Source organism: Schistocerca gregaria, chromosome 1, assembly GCF_023897955.1.
Source record: "Schistocerca gregaria isolate iqSchGreg1 chromosome 1, iqSchGreg1.2, whole genome shotgun sequence".
Taxonomy (NCBI): domain Eukaryota; kingdom Metazoa; phylum Arthropoda; class Insecta; order Orthoptera; family Acrididae; genus Schistocerca; species Schistocerca gregaria.
The window spans coordinates 162,373,837-162,401,363 of NC_064920.1; the positions used below are offsets into that span (position 1 = coordinate 162,373,837).

Sequence of the window (27,527 nt, forward strand, 5' to 3'; positions counted from 1 at the left end):
GTTTAAATGGTACAGTTGGCCAAGGGCTTGATGGGAATTAGTATGGCTAGTATGTTTTGGTTTAGTGATGAAGCCCGCTTTCATTTGGATGGGTTTGTCAATAAGCAAAAGTAGCACATTTAGAGGACTGAGATTTTGCATTTTATGATCAAGAAGTGTGATCACCCTCAATAGGTGACGGTATGGTGTGCAATGTCCTGTCACAGAATAATCGATGCAATATTCCTTGATGGCATGGTGACTACTGAAGGGTACATAAAGGTTTTGGAAGATGATTTCATTGCCATTATCCAAATTGACTCTGACTTTGACAAGATGCGGTTCATGCAAAATGGAGTTCGACCCCATCAAAGCAGGAGAGTGTTTGAGATCCTGGAGGAGCACTTTCGAGACTGCATTCTGGCTCTGGGGTACCCAGAGGCCACTGGCATGGTCCTCAATTGGCCGCTAGATTCTCTAGACCTGAACACATGTGACCCCTTTATGTGAGGCCATATTAATGACAAGGTGTACAGCAATAAGTCCAAAACCATTGCTGAGCTGAAAACAGCCATTCAGGAGGTCACTGACAGCATCAATGTTCTGACACTTCAGTGGGTAATGCAGAATTTCACTATTCATCTGTGCCACATCATCATCAATGAGGACATGCATATCAAACATGTCATAGCCTAGATCCAAATATGTTTGGTGGTATTTACATGTTGAATAAAGTGTGTACACACCATAGTTTGTAACTAATTTACATTTCTTTCAAATAGTTCAATAATTGTCACCCTGCAAGTTTCTTTAGCAGTTTGAAAGTGTTAGCTGTGGCATCTGTTCTAATTTTTCATTGACCTGATGAGATATGTGGATGTAGTGAAGCAAAGCGAAATGTAGTGTGAGGAGGGCTATGCGAGAGGCGTTCAATGAATTCGAAAGTAATGTTTTATGTACTGACTTGGCAGAAAATCCTAAGAAATTTTGGTCTTATGTCAAAGCAGTAGGTGGATCAAAACAAAATGTCCAGACACTCTGTGACCAAAATGGTACTGAAACAGAGGATGACAAACTAAAGGCCGAAATACTAAATGTCTTTTTCCAAAGCTGTTTCACAGAGGAAGACTGCACAATAGTTCCTTCTCTAGATTGTCACACAGGTGACAAAATGTTAGATAGCAGAATAGACAACAGAGGGATAGAGAAACAATTAAAATCGCTCAAAAGAGGAAAGGCCGCTGGACCTGATGGGATACCAGTTCAATTTTATGCACAGTATGCAAAGGAACTTGCCTCCCTTCTTCGGTGTACCATAGGTCTCTAGAAGAGCGTAGCATTCCAAAGGATTGGAAAAGGGCACAGGTCATCCCTGTTTTCAAGAAGGGACATCGAACAGATGTGCAGAACTATAGACCTATATCTCTAATGTCGATCAGTTGTAGAATTTTGGAACACATATTATGTTTGAGTATAATGACTTTTCTGGAGACTAGAAATCTACTCTGTAGGAATCAGCATGGGTTTTGAATAAGACGATCGTGTGAAACCCAGCTCATGCTATTCATCCACAAGACTCAGAGGGCCATAGACATGGGTTCCCAGGTAGATGCCATGTTTCTTGACTTCCGCAAGGCATTCGATACAGTTCCCCACAGTCGTTTAATGAACAAAGTAAGAGCATATGGACTATCAGACCAATTGTGTGATTGGATTGAAGAGTTTCTAGATAACAGATCACAGCATGTCATTCTCAATGAAGAGAAGTCTTCCGAAGTAAGAGTGATTTCAGGTGTGCCGTAGGGGAGTGTCGTAGGACCGTTGCTATTGACGATATACATAAATGACCTTCTGGATGACGTCGGAAGTTCACTGAGGTTTTATGCGGATGATGCTGTGGTATATCAAGAGGTTGTAACAATGAAAAATTGTACTGAAATGCAGGAGGATCTGCAGCGAATTGACACATGGTGCAGGGAATGGCAATTGAATCTCAATGTAGACAAGTGTAATGCGATGCAAATACACAGAAAGAAAGATCCCTTATCATTTAGCTACAATATAGCAGGTCAGCAACTGGAAGCAGTTAATTCCATAAATTATTTGGGAATATGTTTTAGGAGTGATTTAAAATGGAATGATCATATAAAGTTGATCGTCGGTAAAGCAGATGCCAGACTGAGATTCATTGGAAGAATCCTAAGGAAATGCAATCCGAAAACAAAGGAAGTAGGTTACAGTACGCTTGTTTGCCCACTGCTTGAATACTGCTCATCAGTGTGGGATCGGTACCAGATAGGGTTGATAGAATAGATAGAGAAGATCCAACGGAGAGCAGTGCGCTTCATTACAGGATGAATTAGTAATCGCAAAAGCGTTACAGAGATGATAGATAAACTCCAGTGGAAGACTCTGCAGGAGAGACGCTCAGCAGCTCGGCACAGGCTTTTGGTGAAGTTTCGAGAACATACCTTCACTGAGGAGTCAAGCAGTATATTGCTCCCTCCTACGTATATCTTGCGAAGAGACCATGAGGATAAAATCAGAGAGATTAGAGCCTACACAGAGGCATACCGACAATCCTTTCCACGAATGATACAAGACTAGAATAGAAGGGAGAACCGATTGAGGTACTCAAGATACCCTCCGCCACACACCGTCAGCTGGCTTGCGGAGTATGGATGTAGATGTAGATGTAGATGTTTTGTACTGCAGCATTTCTCGGTGATGCCCCTTCAGTATCTTGTGGAGAAATTCTTTCATCACTGACAATGCTGAACACTTCATATTGGTTTCTTAAAGGTCTATTAGGTCTACCATTTGATACATTTCATCAGGTAACACATTTTCATTCTATTATAGATTTTTCATATAATTCCAATGATTAATCCACCTTTCCACACTGAAAGTGAAACTTCATGTCATACTCAACCACTTTCTGTGCTTCTCACAGATGCAACTACCACACTCTTGGTATCTTTCAACAGCACACTCAATTTATTTGCTTCTTTTTTGCACTGGCTGCTTTGTTGCTGGATGTCTTCATTTTTGTATTTTATTGTATGAATCTTGTCACACAGTGCCATAATAATTTCCTCTTTGCTGTTTGCTTTCTTAAGTTTAGGCTAATACATCTTTGTGACAGCTTGTGCAGAACCCCATTTTTCTTTTTGGACTGTAAAATGTAAGACTGCAGTGCTGTAGTTTTCACCAAAAATTGTTTTCAGATGTGATTTAAAAAGCGTGCCAATTAACAGATAAATTCACAACTGCAACACTTATGTGGCTATAGAAGTGAGAGGCACTTATTTCAGTTTCTTAATAATTCTTTCCTGTATAATAAATAACTTCTTGTGAGACATGCCAAAATGAGAAGAGTGTAGCTACAGATGCAAAGTAAGCACAATTCAGTGTTCGTGTATCATAGATTAAATGCGTGGCACGAATTTCTCAGTTGATTTAATAGCTTATATTATTGCTAACATCCAGGCTGAAAATGCTTCTTTGAAGTCAACTAACAAAAAACGCATGTGGGTGTATGTGTGCACATCCATACACACACACACACACACACACACACACACACACACACACACACACAAACACACACACACAGCTACATTGTCCTGCACAACTACATGATCTGGTGTGCTTATGTGTGTATTCCGTTACTTAAGTCTGAAGAAAGACATTGTCCAAAAGCTCAGTAACATTTTCAGTCTTGTTTATCTGATTGTTGACTGTTAATTTACCTAAACTCGTTCCATTATGCAATGAAAGTCAGTTTTTACAGAGTATAATTTTTTCACAGTACGGAAGTGTAATATCACAGATCAATATACCACTTAATGTATTTTCACTTATCCCATACCTCTGTGTGCTGGGCATCTACATCTATTTACATACTCCACAGCCAGCTATAGAATACACAATGGAGGGTACCTTGAACCACTACCAGTCATTCCCTTACCTGTTCTAGTCACAACTGGAAAGAAGGGATAATGACTGTCTATATGTCTTTGCCTAAGCCCTGATTTCTCTTGTCTAATCTTTGCAATCCTTAAGTGAGATATATTGATAGCTGTAGTATCATTCTGCAGTCAGTTGCTAGTACTGGTTCTCTAAACTTTCACAATAGTATTTGTCAAAAAGAACATCACTTTCCCCATAGGGACTTCCATTTGAGTTCACTGAGTATTTTCATGATACTCACATGTTGATCAAACCTACCGGTAGGTGTTCTATACATAACTTTGATTATTTTATAGATGAGCTATACTTTCCTAGAATTCCCCCAGTAAATCAAAGTTGACCACTCACCTTACCACCAACCTTACTTGCTCATTCTATTTCATATTGCTTTGCAGTGTTATGCCTAGATATTTCATTGATCTGACTGTGTTAGTCAGCACACAATTAATACTGTATATGAACATTAGAAGATTGTTTTCCCTTACTTTTTTCTGCATCAAGAGGAAGCTGTCATTCATTGGGCAAAGCAGAAATTCTCTCAAGTCATCCTGTACCCCATTATAGTGTCTCAACAACAATACTTTTCCTTACACTGTAGCATCACCAGCAAAAATTCACAGAGTGCTGCTCACTCTATGCTTCAGATCATTCATGAGTGCAATACAAGATCAGACTTACCAAACTTCCCTCAGACATTCTTAACTATACACCCTCATTTCTGATAGGCACCCACCATCAAGGACAACATACTCAGTTCTGTGTCATCTCATAGAATCAAGTGCACAGCCAGTGGTCTGCATCTACCAAACTTGATATTTCAACATCATAACTTAGCATCTTCATCAGATATTTCCTGAGACTGGTTACTTTGCTGACCACATCCCATATTTATGCCAGAGCAGTGCCTGGCGTTTACTATGCTGTCCACACCTGCTGTGGCTGTTTCTAGTGGTGGTATCCATCTCCAAGCATTCTATCTTCTGTCCATGCTCATTGCAGCTGTCTTCCACAGCAGCAGCCATCCCAAGGCATTCTGTATTAGGTCTGTGCCTGCCAGGCACATTCCTAGAACTATTATGATGCTGTAGATGTTCCTTTTGCTGTCTGAAACTGTTGTGGGTTTATCTCATGACCATTTCATCCTCCTGGAGTTCTGAATTCAGTACATGCCTGCAAGGTGCACTTATTGCAGCATCAGGCTGCTGTTGAAGTTGCATATTATGTCTGGCCATGCTGTAGCAATCTCTTGTGGTGGTAGCCACCATCTGGTGTTCCAATTATGTCTGCTCCCAAGTTGTGCAGTGCTTGAGGTTTCATTTGGTTGATGAATTCCCTATCTTATCCATGACTGCTGTTACTGTCTCACAAGGATGTGAGTGCCACCAGTGCTCCATATGAGGTTTGATTCTGTTGTTATGAATCCAGTTGTCTGCAATTCATTACCTGAGAAGGGAACTTTTTTCCAGTGTTACTGCAGTAGATCCAAAGGCAAATTCCATGTCTTACTGAGCTGGTATCCTGCTTCTCAACTGATCAGGTTTTCTGCCATCTTGATTTCAATAGATTCGCTGGTGACACTATCCCAGAATCTGGGGGTTTGAGCCAGGATCCTGGTTTTGTCATAATTCATGGTGTGTTCAAGTTCCAGGCAATGTTCTGCTATTGCTGATTTTGTGGCCTGTCATAGCCTGGTATGTCTTTGGTGTTCCTTACATCTTGACTGATGTAAGACATACCACATTCACAAGGTACTGAATTTTACAGACTATACGATTCCCTTTTCTCATTGAAAAATTGCCTCCAATGTTCAGGTGCATCTTATACTTGAGATTAATATAAAAATGTTTGATTTAAAATTCCCATTAGTCTTAAAAATAACCCTATATTTGATTCCATGGGAAACCTGTCTGTATCTGGCAACATTGGATTCAACTAGCAGCAGTAGAGCACCAATGCTACGAATATGAGTTGTGGGGATTCACAAGCCTGATAACACTATCTCCCTCCCACCTCACCATCACAAACCCAGAACACTGTGTAGGCTAAGAGGCGTCATTGCAGTCTACAGTGACAGTGAACTCAGACTGAAAGTGATTTGTATTAATAGTAACAGTACAATACCTTTGTTACTAGCTAATGGAGAAAGATGACAGGTATTCATATGATGTGGGCTACAAATTGAAAGTAATAGCATATGCAGAAGAGCATGGAAACAGAGTAGCTGAGCAGCATTTAGCCCCTCAAAAAATAGAAAAAACCATTTGTGATTGGTGGACTAGTAAAGACAAATTGAAAAAAATGAGGAAGATCAAATGTGCAAATAGAGAACTGAAGATAAAATAACCATAACTAGAAACTGATGTATTGAAAGTGATTCAAGGACACTGTCAAAATGGCATTAGGGTTAATACAAAAATGATTTAAATACGAGCTTGTTAGCTAGCATTGCACTGGAACTTAACAGACTTTAAGAGTGGATCTGGTTTGTGCAACAGGGGTATGAAGCATCATGGATTTAGCATGTGAACCAAAACCAAAATATCTCAGAAAATGCCGCAAGAGTAAGAAGAGAAAATTTTGTCTCCCCATTGTTTTATTATTCAACACTAAAAGAAAACCAATGTGAAACTAAGCCAAATAGTGAATATTGACAAAACTACTCTGACATTTGATGTGCCAAGTAAGAGAACTGTTGCTATGAAAGGTGCTAAAGCTGTAACTATAAATACAAATAGACATGAAAAGATGCACTACACTGCAATACTTTTGTGTTGTGCTGACAGTACTAAACTTAATCCAATCACCATTTTCAAATGCAAAACAATGCTGAAACCTACTGAAACACTGCCAAGTGTTGTTGTTCACAAAAATGACAAGAGCTGAATGAATGGACAAGGCTGGTACGAAAGCCTTGTGGGAGGGAAGGGAAGGTGCTTTTTTGAAGGAGAGTTCACTTCTTGTGATAGATTAGTTTAGCAGTCATTTAAAAAATTCTGTAAAAGTGAAATTGTGACAGGGAAATATAGAGCTTGCTGTTATTCTGGGAGGACTTGCTTCACAACTACAACCTCTTCATCTCTCGAAAAATAAACCATGTGAAGTTTATATGATAGAGGATTGGAACCAATGGCTGGTGGATGAAACTCAACAAGAATTCACACCAAAGGGAGCTTTAAAATGACCTACAATCAAAGAAGTGTGCCAGTGTATAAAACAGTCATGATCTAGAGTGAGAGATGATATTATTGTTAAATCTTTCAAGAAGTGTGGCATAAGTAACACCCTCAATGACAGTGAAGACCATCTCATATATGAAGAGGACAATGATGACTGTGAAGAGGAAGAAGAAGAAGAAGAAGGAAGTTCAGATGAAAATTTTCAGGGATTTTAAAGATCAGTTCAGTTTTATAAACTAAGAATTTATTTTTATTCTGGTTTTGAAATTTGAAAATAAAAATGGTAAAAATTTCATAAAAAAAAATTGTTTGAAAATTTAGGTGTGTCTTAAGTCTATACCGTCTTACAGTCTGCAAAATATGGTATATGGTAAATACCAGGTTTTATTAAACCCAGATCATCCTTGACTGTTCCAAGGAGCACCCTGATCATACTGGATGGTCAGAACACAATTTTGATTTTGCGTTTCTTCAGGATTCTGCTAATCTTAGTAGAGGTAGGCTCTGCATACTGTAGAAAGGCTACCTTCCTAGACTCTTCTTCTTGTTCGTCTTCCATTGTATCATGTTGTGGGATGTAATACTTTGTGGATGCCCCTGATTGAATATCCATTGTCTGGAACACTCATTGTACATGCTCTAACTTTTTTGTCAAGCTGTCTGCATCAGAGTGTCTTGACTTGGTGTACAAGTGTTCTGAGCACTCTGTTCTACTCTGCTGGATGGTGGTAGCTGTCAGCTTTTAGGTATAAGTCAGTGTGTGTTGGTTTCCTACCACACTGTGATGAATATGCCACCTGCCTTTCTCTTCACTGGGACATCTAGGAACAGGAGTATTATCATTCTCTAGTTCCATGGTGAACTTAATTTTGGGATGTCTTGAGTTCAGATGGTCCAGGAACTTGTTCAGTCTTTTCCAGCCATTTGTCCAGATGATAAATATGTCATCAACATATCTGAAGAAACATATTAGCTGATGGACAGCAATTGTAAGGTCATCATCCTCAAATTTCTCCATAAACAGATTTGCCACTCCTTCCAGTCTGCTCATAGAATTGGACTGCACACAAGGAGTAAATCAGTGTTAAAGCATGCTTGAAAAGATCCAGCAGAGCTTCATCAAGTCTCTTACTGATCAAATTGAGTGCATCCTGAAGTAGCACCCAGATGAATAGAGAAACAATGTCAAAGCTGACTGAAATGTCTGTATTCAAGATTCATAGGTTTTTGAGGTGTTCCACAAATTCTGAGGAGTGGTCAATGCGGTGGATGCACTTTTCCACTTATGGTGTTACCAACTTCTTAAGGTAGGTGGCTGTAGGGTTGATGGCTGCACTGATATTGCTCACTATCAAATGAAGCGGTACACTGTCTTTATGAATTGTGTGTCATCCATATAGTCTGGGTGATACAGATGTCTTATATTTCAGTTGCTTAACAACTTTCTCAGGCCATCCTGTTTCCTTAAGAAGAGCCTTGGGTTTCCTGCCAACTCTGTTGGTGAGATCATTTTCTAGTGTACTGTAAGCAGGGTCCTCTAAAATTTGACAGGTCTTCTGGTCAAAATCAGTTTTTTGCTGTATGACAGCAGAATTCCCTTGTTCACCAGTATGCCACTAAGTTTTCGTCTTCCCATGAACTCTTGAGGACCACTCTCCTGTCTCTTGAGATGTTTGTTTTAGGTGGCCTGGCTCTGGTTACCACATTGCAGTCTCTCTCTGGATCTCTTATCCAATACTTGATGGTAGAGTACAGAGCTGATGAAGTCAGAAACTGTTAGATCTCTAGGAGTGACTGCAAAATTGAGGCTCCTTCTGAATATCTTTAAGGTTGCACTGTATAATGAGCAACCACTCAAATTTACCACCTTGCAGGCATTGTGTATTTGTTGCACTCTGTTGCTCAAGGGCTCAAATTTTGCGAGATGATGAGCTGTAGCATTGTGTTTGATGCATGCTATCAGCAACCATAAAGTAGCATCCATCCTGTCTCAGTCCTCTGGTGCTAAGTTGTTTGCTAAGTTCAGATGTAGATGTAGTAGTTCCCTGGAGGTGATGTCCAGTCTATGCTGCATGTCACAGATACAGTACTTTCACCTACCACAGCAATACCAGCATAATGCTTGATTCTGCTAGCTACCTTAGATGTGATAAGATGTTTAATTTTATCATACACAGCCACCACATCTCCTTCTCTGCATTTCTGTAGGAAGTTGAGTGAGCTCACAATCCCCTCATTGCATTCTCATAGCTTGTCTAATAGTTTCATATTCATGCACATTTCCTCCCCATAGAGTCTTGCAATATAATTTCTTAGACCTTGCTGGTGATTTATTGTCATGTAGAATCAGGTGTACTACTGGTGTTCCACCTCTTCCCAGCATGATAGCTGGCCAGTGTGGCCGTGAGGTTCTAAGTGCTTGAGTCTGGAACCGCGTGACTGCTACGGTCGCAGGTTCGAATCCTGTCTCGGGCATGGATGTATGTGATGTCCTTAGGTTAGTTAGGTTTAAGTAGTTCTAAGTTCTAGGGGACTGATGACCACAGATGTTAAGTCCCATAGTGCTCAGAGCCATTTGAAGCATTTTGAACCTGCATGATATTCCAATGTCATAACTCAGTGTTTTCATGGGGTGTTTCCTGAGACTGGTTTCTTTGCTGCTGCATCTCTGACAGTGCTAGGAACATGACTAGTGGGTGCTGACCTAATACAGAATGGGAGTGGCTGCCACCACAGAAGACAGCTGTAACGGGTGTGGATGGGAGTTGGAATGCCTGGGGAGGGATTGCACCACTAGAAACAGCTACAGCAGGTGTGGACACACTAGTGAACACCAGGCACTGCCCAGGCATAAATATGGAACCTGGACTTGATGAAGAGGCTGAGTTATGATGTTGAAATATCATGTTGGGAAGATACAGGCCACTGGCAGTATACCGAATTCTATGCATTGACAATGAATTGCCAGAAAAATCTAAGAAATTATACTTAGTTCTTTTACTTAAAAAAATCTTCAAGCCATTCACATATCCATGAACGCATTCTGTAAGCCCAGATCTTCATTAACAATCTGCAATGCCGTACTGTATCAAACTTTTTATGAAAATGTAAGAATATGGAATTTGCTTGTTGCTCTTCATCCAAGATTTGCAGGATATCATGTGAGAAAGGGGTAAGCTGACTTTTGCATAAGCAATGCATTCTAAATTCATGTTGCTTTGTGGGCAGCTACTTTTCTGTCTCAAGGATGTTTATTACATTCAAACTTAGAATATACTCAAAAATTCTGTAACCAACGGATATTAAGGATATTGGTCTGTAATTTTGTGGATCTATTCTTTCATCCTTCTTATATTTGGAAGTCATCTGTGCTATTTTCCAGTTAGCTGGGACTTTGTACTGGGTGAGAGATTCACGATAAATGCAAGCTAAGTAAAGGGTCAGTGCTGAAGAATACTCTCTGTAAAGTTGAATTGGGATGCCATCCAGATCTGGTGCTTATTTGTCTTCAGCTCTTTCAAGATGCTTCTGAATGCCAGAGATACCTACATGTATGTCTGCCATGCAGGAGTCTGTGCAGGAGTCAAATTATGGCATGTCTGCAGGGCTTGCCTGCATGAATGATTTTTTAAGTGTTTGGTAACATCTGCTTTTCTTTTGCTCTATATGATTGCCACGCCAGATTGGTCAGTGAGGGACTGGAAAGAAGCCTTTGACCATCTTGGTGAAAGTGGAGGTTGTTGTAGTTGTGCATAATTTTTTTTTTTTTTTTTTTTTTTTTTTTTATCGTTATGGAGAGATTATGGAACATAGTGACAGTCCATGAAATGCAACAGTGTGGGTACAAGTCTTTCTCCAGAAGACAGTTTTAATCTGTCGGGAAGTTTCATAACACAAGTCACTCTTCTGCAAGTGAAAAATTTGTGCTGGAATAAAATACAACATTGTGGCCAAGAGACCTTCAGGAAATATCACAACTACATCATTGTACTTTGTTTGTATATTGTCTCAAAACAACATGTTTTATCTTCCCACAAGAAGGTCATCACAAACTATTAATAATGTGGGAATAGACGCATGTTTTTGGAACTGCAACACCAATAACAATATGTGAGAGTGAAATAAGATCTACAAATCAGATTAGATTTGTGACAATACACAAATGATTGAGTTCACAGAACTATATATGATCTCTGACCATGATGATAAAGTATGGTACGAAGCCTCCATATGGTGCAACAAGACTATTTGAACTTCATGGTGTGGAGTCAGAAACGATCTTAAATAGATTATTGAGGAATCTCCTCCTACATTGTTTTGTGTATGAATTAACAATACATCAATGGCTCTCACTGAAGTACTGTGAAAAACAAGTTTTAGTCAACTGTATCTCAGCTTTGTTTTGTGAGTGACTTATCAGATGCTAGGGAACAGCAGTATCTATCAATGTCTAAAGGAGGCTTGTAGATTCTTCTCTACATGTGGTGGGGTATTGTCATACTGAAATATTGCATGTTTACAGTGTTACCTAAAGGAGGCTCCGTACCTTCAACTCCAAAACCCTACCTGATATAGAAGTTGCTATTCAGATTACTCTGAATACATCACAGTTGAGGTTACATGTTGTATCCAATAGCACACAAATTATCACACTATCTGTTTACCTGCTACTCTGTTGAAAGATGGCCATCAAGTAGCAACTAATCTGTATCTAACCACCACTGTAGGACATGTGTTGAGGAGAGACATTGTTTGAACACTACATTTTGTCACACAGCATTCCAGTGCCATTGTTCACATGTTCATTGCAGTCCTTAGTAATTAGTGTTTCTGGACAGTAGAGGCCAAAATCAAAATTATATCTATATGACAAAATTATGGTTATCATGTGCTTTTTTCACCTTGCAGGATCAAGTACCTTTTTTTCACTGCATACTGCCTTATTCTATCCACTGGTTGCACACACACAAATTACCATTGTACCAGTATGATGCATATGAGCCAAAATATAAGTCTGACAAACACATTTCCTGGGAACAAATCGTCCTGCCATGTACACACTCTCATATGCCAATGTTGCACATTTTGATGTCATACAGGTATATTGAAACTTCATTTCATGTTTAAACTTTGATTACAGTTATTCAGTGACTGAGCTTGGTGTAATACTGCCCTTTTCAGTCATATACAAGATGCCACTGAAGGCCTCAGCCATTTGCCAAATATCTGCAGTCTTTCACAATAAAAAATTTGATGTAGAGATTCACGCAGTGAGTGTCTAGAAATTTTGAGTACTATGTGGATGTTATGCAAAATGAGCTGAAACAATGTCACATTGCTAAAACAAGACTCCCTCCAACACTATGGAAATATTTATATTAGTGCGCAAATGTTTTTTGACTGTGAACTGTGTCCTTATGCTGTGACAAGTTTTATGGAAATATTTATATTAGTGTGCAAATGTTTTTTGACTGTGAACTGAGTCCTTATGTTGTGCCAAGTTTAATCAAAATTGTTTAGTTCATTGGGAGACATGTTTTAGCACTCTACCAGAAGGTAAACATGTTGGAGCTCCTGCACAACTTCAGAGGGAAAAAGTACAGACATGTTTTCAGCATTTGATGAAATCTATGCAGATACTGTGGACTTAAACAGTATCCATCACTCTCTCTCTCTCTCTCTCTCTCTCTCTCTCTCTCTTTCTCTCTCTCTCTCTCTCTCTCTCTCTGTGTGTGTGTGTGTGTGTGTGTGTGTGTGTGTGTGTGTGTGTGTGAGAGAGAGAGAGAGAGAGAGAGAGAGAGAGAGAGAGAGAGAGATTAATTATACTTGAAAAAGTGGGTAAATCACAATTGAGTTTTTAAACAACTTTTACTAAAATTTGAGACACCAACAGTGTATTCCTGTGTTTCAAGACATGCATAGGATACTGAGACACTTAGGGCCAGAAACATGGGGAATCACCTTAAAATACATTCTACAGTTTGTTAACCAGTGATTGTTTTACACTGTGTGTAATATGATGAGAAATGACTTTTGTTATATGTTTAGTGGTATAATTGTAGGGGAGCCCTATCTTGGGGATATTTTATTTTGTAGAACTCTGGTTTAAATAAAAGCAGTGCAAAGTTAATTTGCACAGTTGATAGCACATTAACAGATAAAAACCAATGCATTCACCATAAACTGAATGTTACTTTTGATAAATTACTTTTGAGAGTGAACTGTAAATTTACTTTCAAAATCTTTTCTTAAAGACTTTACTCTATTCACTAGCAATTCATCAAGAACATTAACACATTTAATCACACTATGTGAGTGTGGAAGTAGTTGCCAAAGATAACTGACAAAACAAACTATTTTTTTTAATAAATGGAAATTTTATTCCTAAAAGCCCAGTTTTTTTTAAATAGATTTAAAATTCTAATCAAAAAGCACCCTGTAGATATCAAGTTACAATTTATTCAGAGTCAGCAATAACAATTTTTTTTTGATAGTATGAGCTGAGAACCTTGCCACTCCCTTTTAACACAGCTGTAGTCATGATCACTCACAACAACCTCTGAAAGACTACACTGGTGCAAATGTGCAACACACCAGATTACTTCAAACTAAAAATTTTAACAACTCACACAAACACATAAGCTATGCACCCCGTAAGAGGGATGGAAATGGTACAAAACACTCACATTAAAAATTATTTGCCACCGAAAGTGCAACTTGTTTTAAAAGAACTCTTACAGTGGAAGGGTGGCAACTTTATATACTAAAATGACCATTTAAATAAAATCCATGAAATGCAGTTTTACATAAAATGTACCAACATGCTCTACATTACACATATACCACCTCGCAAGATGATAGGCAAGATAAAAACATATTTCAGGAATTCAGCCTTTACACCTCAAGCAATAAATTTGTTAACACCGAATCTGATAAATATGACAGAGGCAGCTATCAACATATGGCAGACTGACAGACAGACGCTAACTGCCTAACAAATGCAGAAAGGAGACAGACGAGCAAGCTGGGGACGAGAGACTAACCAAGAAACCAGTAGAATTTAACAAGTAAATGAAACAACATATCACCAATCACTTAACTTCTAATAAACTGTGATGTCTGACGAAGACCTGGTGCAGCACCAGCAAAACGCTCTCCCGAACTGTCCCCTGACAGCCACTTCAACGGTTGCAGGAATGCGCGCCGATCTCCCATCTCACGACATTGAAGCTTGTCCTGGCCAGACCGTTGTCATGGGTTGGCTCCTGTTGCTCTTGTGTCGGCCGTGAAGCCACTACCCCTCCCTATTTGGCGCGTCCTACTGGACTGACGTGGCTACCTCATATGCGCCGACGTTCAAGATGGACAAGTCATCTTGTGTCCCAGTGCGTGACTGACCAACCGATCAGTCCAACTGCCAATGACCATTGCCTGAACAAATTCGAGCAGACTGGCGGCCTAAAACATACTAGCACTCCGAACGACAGACAGACACTGACTGCCGCACACTGACTGGGTTGACCAACTGACCAGAATCGCCGCCTAGCGAGCTCATAGTGCCCCTTAAATGGGCGTGAAAAGACTACCTTTTCCCTTTCCCACCAGACACCAAAGCAGTCATTGCCACAGTGGCGCCACCTCCAGAAATGGAGGGCAACTGCTTCACACTACGCGCTGTGGCACGCTCTTCAAAACAGCAGTTTTTACCAGAGCTCAGAGAGCATTTGGCTTGAAGGGCACAAAAGTTTCCTTATGATTTACACTGAGAATCATTTACATGTTAGTAGTAGGTCACACTACTCATTTTGTCACCAGTGATAACTTTAAGATACTGTACTAGTACATAAATTATGAATAGCCAATTTTATGGTCACTCCATTTTCTGGATGAATGGGCAGTGTTGTGTTCATCACAGTTAATCCTAGAAATGCTGGAACGTTGAGTAATATAGGTATTAGCACCAGTGTTGTTCAGAAACAACTGAAATAAGGCCTTGAGACTCATAGAAATACCTATCAAATTCTGTACAGAATATGTTACTGAGTTAGCCATTGTTTCTAATCACAATATGCCACAGATCTCTCGAACAAAAGACTGCGCCAATTGTAAGAAGACAGCACAAATGTTAACCATCTACAAGAAGGGAGGAGAACTGATCCACAAAGCTGTCATCCAACATCCATTACTTGTAGAATCCTGGAACGCACTCTGAGAAAAAAAATAATGAGGTACCTCCTTGCCAACCAGCATGGGTTTCGAAAACATAAATCATGCTGGACATGGACATTACAATTTGCAAAAGGGATGATGCTGTCATATTCAGGATAGGAATGCACATTTCACTATAGATTGGAGGAAGAGTATACCAAATCATTGGTACATGGGCCTTGCTTTAAGAGAAATTTTGGCTTCCCACATTTTCTCCCAGTTCTCATTTCTTAACATTGGCAATTAGTTTGGCTATGACCTCATGTAAACTGAAGTGACCGAACCAGAACATTAAAAAATATTAATGGAGAAATAACAATCCCAAAAGGCTTTTCAAGAAGAAACACTTTTGAAATTATACATGACCCATAGAATAAAAATGATGATGATAGTGATGATGATAATTGATTTGTGGGGCACTCAGCTGTGCGGTTATCAGTGCTCCTACAAAGTCCCAAACTTGACACAGTCCAATCTCACCACATTCATGAATGATGATGAAACAATGAGGACAATGCAAACACCCAGTTTCTGGGCAGAGAAAATCCCCAACCCGGCCAGGAATTGAACCTGGGACCCCATGATCCAGAGGTAGCATTGTTAGCCACTAAAACATGAGCTGCAGACACTAGAAGAAAAAGAGGAAGTTATCTATTGTTTTGATCAACTAATCCTACTATTCATTTCAGACTATATCCATTGACACTTAAATTTTTCATCTGTATTTAGAAACAGATACAAAATATATTCCTTTTTGTTACTAATTTCTAAATGAGTAATACTTTTTTATTTTATTACTGAAAAAAGTTAAAGTTGTATTTGATACTTAGCACAAGTTATTATCTTAGGCCATTATTGTAGCTACAATCTTTACTTTTCTTTAGTTCAATACCTTATGACATTGTTGCAAAAATTTAATTAGAGTGAACCTAATTCATGCTCTGTATTACAGTCACTAGAGAATGTTGGTCTCCTCAAAACAGATCCAAGACTGAAACAATTGTCTGATAATTTGGATAATATTGAAAATGACTTCATTGACAAAGAAACATTTGCAAGGTGTGTAGCATAAACATTTTTTTCTCTTCCTTGTGTGTTACATTATAAGTTGCTTATTATTGCTACAAATCAGTTCAACAATAGATACCTCTATAGTAACATAGTTGCCTTGTAGTCTTGCTGGGAGGAGAAATAATAGGTCTGATTCACACCAAACACCTCAGACATAAATCTGTCACTTTATTTGAGAGAAATGACGAAAACATACCTATTGGTTACTTGACCCAGAATGTAAAACACTTTGTATTTAGTTCCATTTCCTTTTCCTTTCTTTTGTCTTTTCTTTCTGTTTTTTACTCTGTCTTTCTCTTGATGAATGAAATCTTTAATATCTCTTAAAGCCAATGATTTGTACTGAATTTTCTGTTAATGTATTTATCTTGTCTACTCCCATTGTACTATGTTCTTGATATACATTCTAAAGAAATATTGATTGATATGTTAACAAATGCTTGAAAGTGGTATTCATACACATGGAAATTTCCCATTCTTAGCTCCCTGCTAATAAAATCTGCTACCAGATTATGAGCTTTTCTGTACTTACTAAGCTATATAAAATATTTCAGGTGAACTAGTAGACCCGGGGTGAGTTACAGTTAAGAATGAACCATTCAGTGAGTCAGTCACTACCACAAACAGTTTCTTACCACTTACCAGTTGGTGTCCACTCCACAGCTTTTTGCATCCTGGCTATATATAAGATAGACAAAGAGCTGACTTGTACTAGGAATGTGGACAAACTTTTGTATGAATGATGCAGACTGATAATAGAACATCATGTTTATTTGGCACTGCTTCCATTGTGAGTGCCATCAGAAACTCATGATAGCAAAAACATTCTGTATATAGATATATAAGTTTCTAACTCACAATAAATTCAACAGTATCAGCAGACCTGACTCTGTCATGTTAACTTCTTATTAGTCTTTGCACTTACAAGGATACATCACCAACAGCATGGCGTCAACACACTGCCATCCCAGCTGTTCTCAACATTTAGATCTTGGATCAACTACCTCTCAATAACGTAGCCCCTCAAATGGCTTCCTGAAGCTGAGTGCACCCTGATTCCATCCTCCCTCCTTGGCTTCATGCAGCAACCCGTGTTTACCTTGGACTTCATTTGTTTCCTAAGGAGACTACTCCAGATTCCATCTATTGCTGTAAGTTACACAATCTTCGCATGGAACTTAGCGATAGTAACTTTGTTTACACTGACTGCTCTCAGACTGACCATGGTGTTGGGTGTGTCACCACCATTGACACTGATGATTTTTGGTATCATCTTCTGGAACACTACTCAGTATTTACAGCAGAGCTTCTCCACTCTGTATCAGGCTATGCAGTACATCTGGCAACACAGACTTTTCAATTCTGCCGTCTGCTGCGATTCCCTCAGTGCCCTTCAGAGCCTCTGTGTGCTGTACTCAGTCCATCCCTTAGTGCAATGGGTCCAAGACAGTTTCCACTTGCCCAGTCTTGAGGGAGCCACTAAGATGTTTATGTTGATCCCTGGTCACATCTGTCTGATGGGAAATGAGGATGCTGATGTTGCTGCCAAGATTGCAGTCCTCCACCTTGGCCCACTAGTTCTTCCATTTATCTTGATTCTCTCTAAGTTGCTGTCCGTCAGCAGGTGATGTCACTTTGACATTACCACTGGTCTACCCTTCATGGGAACAGGCTCTGGCAAATTAAACCCCTCCCAATGACTTGGCTGACCTCCACTCAGCCCTTCACCATGAGGAGGTAATTTTAGCTATGTTGCATATTGGGCACTCTCATTCTCCACCACTTTGTACTAATTGTCATCAACCTTTGACGGTTCAACATTTCTGGTTGAATGCCCTTTTTCTAACCACTTATATAAACATATGTGCGCTGTCTGAGTTATCAGCCATTTTAACAAATGACACAGGCTGTTGACCATATTTTACTTTTTATTCATTGTAGCAATATGGTGAAGGACATAGCATTTAGAGGTGCACATTGACATATACTGTTCTTTATGCCACTGTACTTACATTGGTACAGTCTTACTGTGACGAAGGAAACATAAATAATAATTTAAAAAATTCAGATGAATATATGAAAAAAGCTCTTATCTTTTCTTGCTCCCTATTTATTTGTTATACTACAGCTTCCGGACGCATTGCCAACTTGACCTCATATTTTAACCAGAAAGAAGCACACTTAAAAGATACCAACACCAGAAATTGATCCCATGGGATATAATTCTGATAGTATTTAGAAATGACATTCTCAAAGTACAGTTTTTAAACTTCTGCATGCACCAGTTGATTGTCCCTTACTCCACACCACTACAGATGCCTAATGCCTGAATGTCAAGTACTGTACAGGGGAGTGACAACCAGAGCTCTCCTATTTACGAGATATTGAAGGTGAGGAAAAACACATTTTTTCTATGTGAAAAATAATAAGTAATCTGTCAATATGATGCATATATATACATTCAATATTATTTTAACAACTTGTAATGATATTCTGCAGATTTGCATGTATTCATTCATTACACACACACACACACACACACACACACACACACACACACACACACACCACAAAATCAAAATTAATATACCTAAGTTGTGCTATTTTACTATAGAAGATCCAGAATGGAATGTAACAACATTATGGAAATGATAGTTGCTACTCACCACACACTGCGGAGACACTGAGTTGTAGATGGGCACAACAAAGAGAATGTCAGGAAACGAACCATCGGCCAACAAGGCCTTTGTTGAAAACAGACAATGAAAACACACACACACACACGACCACAGTCTCCGGAAGTTTAAGCCAGACTGCTAGTAGCAGCACATGACGCGAAAGACAACCAGGTGGTGGGTGTAAGGAGAAGGCCAAAGTGGAGAGGGGCAGGGATAGCAGGGTAGGGATGGGAGACGGTAAAGTGCTGCTTGGATGAGGTGGAGAGAGGGTAGGGCACCTAGGTGCAGTCGGGAGGTTAGACGAATGGTGGGGGTAGCAGAAAAGGAGAGAAGTAAAAGGACTGAGGGTGCATGGGTGGAACAGGCGGCTGTGTAGTGCTGGAATGGAAACAGGAAAGTGGCTAGATGGGTAAGGACAATGACTAATAAAACTTGACGCAAGGAGGGTTACAGGAACGTAGAATGTATTGCAGGGAGAGTTCCCATCTGTGCAATTCTAAAAAGCTGGTGTTGGTGGGAAGGATCCAGATGGCACAGGCTGTGAAGCACTCATTAAAAGAAGAACATTGTGTTGGGCAGTGTGCTCATCATTGGAGTGGTCCAACTGTTTCTTGGCCACAGTTTGTCTGGGGCCATTCATGTGGACCAACAGCCTGTTGGCTGTCATGCCCATGTAGAATGCAGCACAGTGGTTGCAGCTTAGCTTGTAGTTCACTTGACTGGCTTCACAGGTGGCTCTGCCTTTGATGAGATAGGTGATGTTAGTGACCAGACTGGAGTAGGTGATGGTTGGAGGATGTAAGGGACAGGTCTTACATCTAGATGTATTACAGGGATATGAGCCATGAGGCAAGGGGTTGGTAGTAGGGGTCATTTAAGAATAGCCAAGGATACTGTATAGGTTCAGTGCATGCTGGAATACCACTGTGGGAGGGGTGGGAAGGTTAGTGGGTAAGACATTTCTCATTTCAGGGCATGACAAGAGGTAGTCAAAAACCTGGCAGAGAATGTAATTCAGTTGCTCCAGTCCTGGGTGATTTTGAGTCATGATGGGAATGCTCCTTTGTGGCCAGATGATGGGACTTTGGGAGCTGGTTTGTGACTGGAGAGATAAGGCAATACAGATGTGATGGCCATGGATGGACGGGATTTCTTGGTATGTAATGGGGGACGGCTGTTGAAGTGGTGGTATTGCTGGTGGCTTGTAGGTCTGATATGGACAGAGGTACTGATGTAGCCATCCTTGAGGTGGAGGTCAGTGTCAAGGAAAGTGGCTTGTTGAGTTAAGTAGGACTGACCTGGTGAAGTGAAAGGGGGAGAGGGTGTTAAGGCTCTGGAGGATTGTGGATAGGGCATCCTCAACCTCGATCCAAATCATGAAGATGTCATCTATGAATCTGAACCAAATGAGGGGTTTGTGATTTCTCTAGATGGCCCATGAATAGGTTGGCGCTAGATGGCGGCATGTGGGTGCCCATAGCCGTACCATGAATTTGTTTGTACGTAATGCCTTCAAAGAAGAAGTAATTGTGGGTGAGGATATAGTTGGTCATGATGACTAAGAAGGAGATTGTTGGTTTGGAATCCATAGGGTGTTGACAAAGGTAGTTTTCAATAGCAAGAAGGCCATGGGCATTGGGGACATTAGTGCAAATGTGGGTAGCATCAAGAGAGACAAGCAGCACTCCATGTGGTAAAGGAACAGGAACTAAGGAACTATGTAGGGTTGGTGCAGAAAATGGTTGGTTCTTTTATATAGGAGTGTAGGTTGTGGGTATTAGGCTGAAGGTATTGGTCTATGAGAACAGAGATTCTCGCAGTGGGGACACAGTAACTGACCACAATGGGGCATCCTGGGTAGTTGGGTTTATGGACTTCAGGAAGCATGTACAAGATAGAAGTGCAGGTAGTGGTATGGGTGAGGTGAGAGATGGACTCAGGGGAAAGGTTCTGGGATGGGCCTAATGATTTGAGGAGAGACTGGAGGTCCTGCTGCATTTCTGGAATGGGGTCACCGTGGCAAGGTTTTTAGGTAGTAATTTGTTTCATCATACACTGTATTTGTGAATCACAACATACAAATGTTCAAAGCAAAGAGATCTTTTGCACTAGCTATAGAATAAAAACTATGCACTTTGTAATAATTATTAATGGCCTTGCAGACAATATTAATAGTAACCTCAGACTTTTTGCAGATGATACACTTAAGTATATTGAAGTATTGTCTGAAAGAAGCTACATAAATGTACAATCAGATCTTGAAAAGATTTCAAATTGGTTCAAAGATTGGTAAGTTGCTTTAAATGTTCAGAAATGTAAAATTGTGGACTTAAAATATGAAAAAATATAGTGTCCTATGACTATAAGTGAATCACAGTAGGAATCAGCCCACTCATACAAATACCTGTATGTAATACTTTTAGGGATATGAAATGGAATGATCATGCAGGCTGTCATGAGTAAAATAGGTGGCAGACTTTGGTATATTGGTAGAATACTAGGGAAATGAAACACTATACAAAGTAGATTGCTTACAAATCACTTGTTTTACCCTTTCTGAAAAAACTGCTGAAGTGTATGGGAACCTTACCAAAAAAAGAACTAACAGCACTTATTGAACATATACAGAATTGAGAAGCACAAATGGTCATGGCTTTCTTTGGCCAATGGAAGAGTGTCACAGAGGTACTGAAGAAACTGAACTGACAGAATCTTGAAGTTAGGTGTAAACCATCCTAAGAAAGCCTACTTACAAAGTTTCAAGAACCAACTTTAAATTATGATCCTAGGAACATACAGTAACCCCCTACATATCACTCATGTAGGGGTCATGAGGACACTATTAGATTAATGACATCACATACACAGAGGCATTTAAACAGTCATTCCTCATGTGCTCCATATGTGAATGGAACAGGAAGAAAACCAAATAACTGGTTCACTGGAACATACCCTCTGCTATGCACTTCACATGAGCTTTACATCAGGAAAATTTCAAGTATCACATTTCAGAGCCATTTGCAGAGTGTAGATGTAGACAGAAATGAAAAAAGCCTGCTACCAATGCCAAAACTATTTTACTAACCTCATACCCATTTTACTGTACAATGTTTCACATTCAGGTATCAGGTGGCTACAGTGGGTTGAGTGAGTGACAAACAATCTGCTCATGCAAAAGTTTAAACTATACTTTCAGATGGTCATAACTGTGTACCATCAGACTTATGGCCCAGGGTCAATTGCTTGGACTGATATCTTGCAAGTATACTTTTTTCTATCTGAAATATTATGTTTCCTTGTTAGTGTAGCTCACTGTGTTGAATATTATTATCACACGAAGTTCAACTCAACATAAACATTTTAACAGGATCAAGTCTTAGCAATGATTGTTCACTTGTTCTAATTTTGTACATACCACAAACTTTGAATAACATTTTATGTATTTGAAAATGAACATTTCACATATAAACATCAGTTGATTTTGTTAATAATGGTTTAACAGTTTTTTCACATTACTGTGGCAGGAATCAATAAACAAATACTTTATTATTTCTTAGGTAAAATTAGCAGAAAGTATTGATGGCTTGGCAAAATACATTGGCAATGCTTCCCAACTGTAACATTGGAATAGCACTCTATTTATAATGACACACACAACCCAACCCATTGTACTGTCAGTCATATATGAACAACCCACAAGATTACGTTATAGTATGAAAATCATCATAAGTTCATGGGGCAGTGTTTTGAAACTCATGAGCTTGGAGAGTGGGCTCGATATCAAAGAAAAATGAACTCGTGCAGAGCTTGGAGAGTGGGCTCGATATCAAAGAAAAATGAACTCATGCAGAGACAGCTTTCGGGAAATTATAACACCTTTGGGATGCAGTGGACTACATAAAAGAAGCGTACCACTCCATCAATTGGCAGTGGGGAGTGACAACTCATTAGAAGTGACAAACTTTGAAAATAATGTGGCTCCTCATTTTGCTTCACAAGTGGGTTTATGTTATCATGCCTTGTGATTAATTAGAAGAAATTTGTGATTATCCCAGAAGCTTCTTATCTGGGACACAGACAGTTGATGAGATAAACAGAAGATGAGTGCTGAAAACTGGCACCAACTGTGGACAAGAAAGACAATCAGTCAGCAAAGATTGATGACTGGCAGTGGTGCTTGCAATACATCATAATAGAAATCCTCCAATGGAAGTGGCACTGTGTTTCCTGGCATTGAGAAAATAAAAAAGAGATCTATGTAATTGAAAACTGTAGCAGTCATTCAACTTACTAAGAAGAAACTGTGTCAGCAGTGAGGAACATAGTTAATATACTTGAAAACATGTGAAGACTGCCTTTTAAGTTGCTACAAAATCACTGAACGAAAATAAATTTTCTGTTACAAATCATTTTATTGTTCCTAGAAATATTTTCAAGACTTTTTCACTTATGCATGCATTATATTCAATCCTGGAAACAATTTCCCCCTCCAATGCTATTACATAAAAACAGGGTTTTGGAAGAATTAAACAGCTTCTTGAGGTAATGAAAACTACATTTTTATTTGGCATAAGGTTACAAAAGATGTCATCAACTGTGGGTGATGACACATTAATATGATGCTTTTATCCCTCATATAATTGTTTAATGTGATTTATGGTGCACTGTGTCATGCTGTCATCATCATAGGAGACTTTAATCATCCAAAAATGAATTGGGATATTACAGTTTTGTAAGTGTCAGATGTTACACGACATCCTGCAAAACGTTACTAAATGTGTTCTATGAGAATCGCCTAGAACAGATAGTTGCAAACACTCCTGTTGGAAATTCATTGGATCTCATAGCAACAAATTGACCTTAACTCTTTGATGACATCCACACTGACAGTGGTGTCAATGATTATGAAGCAGTTATAGTAATAATGATTGCCAAAGTCAAAGCGCACCTAAAACAAGTAGAAGGATTTATATGTTCAGCAAATTACACAAAGATGCAGTAGTGTCATATGTCAATGAGGAGCTTGAAACACTTACCTCTGTACAGGAGCACATAGGAGAACTGTGGCTCAAGTTAAAAAGAAGAATTGAACATGAATATGTACCTAGGAGAACAGTTCATAATGAATGGGCACTGCATGGTAGTCACCATAAAGAAACAGAGATTACTTCACACTATGTGTAAAACAAAGCATAGGGCTATAGATAGTGTGATACTGAATGAAATATAATTAGCTGTCAAGAAGGCAGTGCATGAAGCTTTGATTACTCCCTTAGACAAATATTGTCCCAAGATCTCTCAAAAAACCCCAAAAAGTTCTGGTTGTATGTGAATGATATTAGTGGTACAAAAGTTACTCTCCAGACACTCATGGCTGTGGCAAGATCTGAAGCTAAGAGCAGAAATGCTGAACTCTATCTTCAAATGTTTGTTTACAAGGAAAATTTTAGATGTGTAGCCCCAGTTTCTCTCTTGCAGCACTGCAAAGATGAGTGATGCAGATATCATTGTTTGTGGTATTGAGAAATAGCAGAAACTGCTAAAAATGAACAAAAACCTAGAGCCTCATGAGATCCCTATCAGATTCTATAGCCAATTTCCAATTAAGTTAGCCCTTATTGAAACACACTCAAATAAGAACCATCCCCAATAATTAAAACAAAGTACTGACCACAGCGATCTACAAGGAAGGTAGCAGGACTTGTCTACAAACCTAGTGTCAAATATTTTTGACATTGATTTGTTGTACAGTTTTAGCACATATTCTGAGATCAAACATAAAAAGACATGTCAAACAGAATGACCTCTTCCATTCGGATTATCAAACACATGAAACCCAACTTGCACTTTTATCACATAACATCCTGACAGCCATGGAAGTATTTCTGCATAGATACTCTGTAAGCCACCATAAGGTGCATGATGAGTATGAATCATTCCATATCTTCTTTCACTTACAAATGGAGCAAGAGAAAAATGAATCTCTATCTCTTATCTTGTTTTCCCAAGCCTAATGCAAAAGGCACATTGATAGTAGTGGAATCATTGTGCAGTCAGCTTTAAATGCTGGTTCTCTAAATGTTCTCAATAGTGTTCCTCAAAGAGAACATCTCCTTTCCTCCAGGGATTCACATTTGAGTTCCCAAAGACTCTCTGTAATGCCTGGTGTTGATCAAACCTACTGGTAACAAATCTTGCAGTGTGCCTCTGAGTTGCTTTGATGTACTCCTTTAATATGACATGGTGCAGATCCCAAACACTCAAGTGGAACTCAAGAATAGGTTGCACTAACATTATACAAGCATTCTTTCCTACAGATAAACCACACTTCTCCCAAGAAACCAAAGTCACCCGTTCGCCCTTCCTACCAGAATGCTAACATGCTTCTTCCATTTTGTATAACTTTGATATGTTATGCAAATATATTCAGTTGATGTGACTGCATGATTAATACTGTGTCTGAACATTACAAGATTGTTTTTCCTACTCACATGCATTAACTTACATTTTTCTACATGTACAGGCTGACATTCATCAAACCAAACAGAATTTCTAAGTCATCCTGGTGTGTAGGTGCCGTAATTCTTGGTTCTGAAAAGAATTTGACTTAGTATCACACAAACACACATTTATTATCAAAGGTGTGATCACTTGGAGTATCAAGCAAAATTTGTGACTGGATTGAGGATTTCTTGGTAGGGAAGGCGCATTTTGGATGGACTCATCAACAAGTATAGAAATTGATGTAACTTCAGGTATGCCCAAGGGAAGTATGCTGGGGCCTTTGCTGTTCAAACTGTATATTAACGACCTTGCAGGAAAGCTACACAAATTTTTGGTTAGATTTTGATAAGATTTCAAAGTAGTGCAAAGATGGAAACTTGCTTTAAATTTTCAGAAATTTAATACTGTGCACTACACTGAATGGCAAAACATAGTACCCTATGACTAATATACAAGCAAGTCACAACTAGAATCTGTCAACTATTGTAAATACACTGAAGAGGCAAAGAAACTGGGGCATCTGCCTAATATCATGTAGGGCCCCATGACCATGCAGAAGTGTTGCAACACAACTTGGTATGGCCTTGACTAATGTCTGAAATAGTGCTGGAGGGAACTGACACCATGAATCCTGCAGGACTGTCCATAAATCCATAAGAGTACGAGAGGGTGGAGAACTCTTCTGAACAGCACATTGCAACACATCCAGATATGCTCAATAATGTTCATGTCTGTGGAGTCTAGTTGCCAGCGGAAGTGTTTAAACTCAGAAAAGTGTTCCTGGAGCCACACTGTATCAATGCTGGATGTGTGGGATGTTGGGTGGTCCTGCTGGAATTGCCCAAGTCTGTCGGAATGCACAATGGACATGAGTGGCTGCAGGTGATCAGACAGGATGCTTATGTATGTGTCACCTGTCAGAGTCATATCTAGATGTATCATGGGTTCCATATTACTAACTGCACACACCCCACACCATTACAGAGCCCCCACCAGCTTGAACATTCCCCTGGTGACATGCAGGGTTCACAGATTCATGAGGTTGTCTCCATACCCTTACACATTCATTTGTTCGATCCAATTTGAAATGAGACTTGTCTGACCAGGTAACATCCTTCCAGTCATCAACAGTCCATTGTCAGTGTCGACAGGCCTAGGTGAGATGTAAAGCACATGTGGCAAAGTCATCAAGGGTACACCAGAGAGCCTTCAGCTCCGAAAGCCCATATCAATGATATTTCATTGAATTATTTGCATGTTGACACTTGTTGATGGTCTAGCATTGAAATGTGCAGCAATTTGCAAAAGGACTGCGCTTCTGTCATGCTTCTTCAGTTGTCATCAATCCTGTTCTTGCAGGGTCTTTTTCCGGCTGCAGTGATGTTGGGATTTGATGTTTTACTGGATTCCTGATATTCACGGTACCCTCGTGAAATGGTCATATGGGAATATCCCCACTTCATTGCTACTTTGGAGATGCTGTGCCCCCATCGCTCATGCACTGACTATAGCACCACATTCAAACTCTCTTAAATCTTGATAACATTCCATTGTAGCAAGAGTAACTGATCTAACAACTGCGCCAGACACTTGTTATCTTATACAGGCATTGCCAACTGCAGCGCTGTATTCTCACTGTTTACATATCTCTGTATTTGAATGTACATGCCATACCAGTTTCTTTGGTGCTTCAGATTATGTGAGTAACAATTCATAGGAATGTAACCATCAAGTAGGCTTAAGTCTACAAGATTCTCCCATGGTACTAAACATCCATAAAAGTTTCTCAGTCTAGACATGAGTCTATAAAAAATATACAGTGCAACTGGTTGTTCTTTCCCACATGAAACTGCAAAAGTTAAATTAATCCTTTCCTGGATAGACTTAGTGAATCAACGCCTAGAACTTCTCCCTACCTGTTCTGTGTCATTCTCTCATT

General features: G+C 39.4%; 1 protein-coding gene across 1 annotated transcript in view; it reads left to right on the forward strand.

The window, feature by feature from the left end:
- LOC126335878 (glutaminase kidney isoform, mitochondrial-like) overlaps positions 1-27,527 on the forward strand; it is a 306,299-nt gene that overhangs the window by 51,425 nt on the left and 227,347 nt on the right. The window contains exon 3 of the mRNA XM_049999352.1: positions 16,288-16,394. The gene's annotated coding sequence lies outside the window, so the exon portion shown is untranslated. The remainder of the gene's footprint in view (positions 1-16,287; positions 16,395-27,527) is intronic.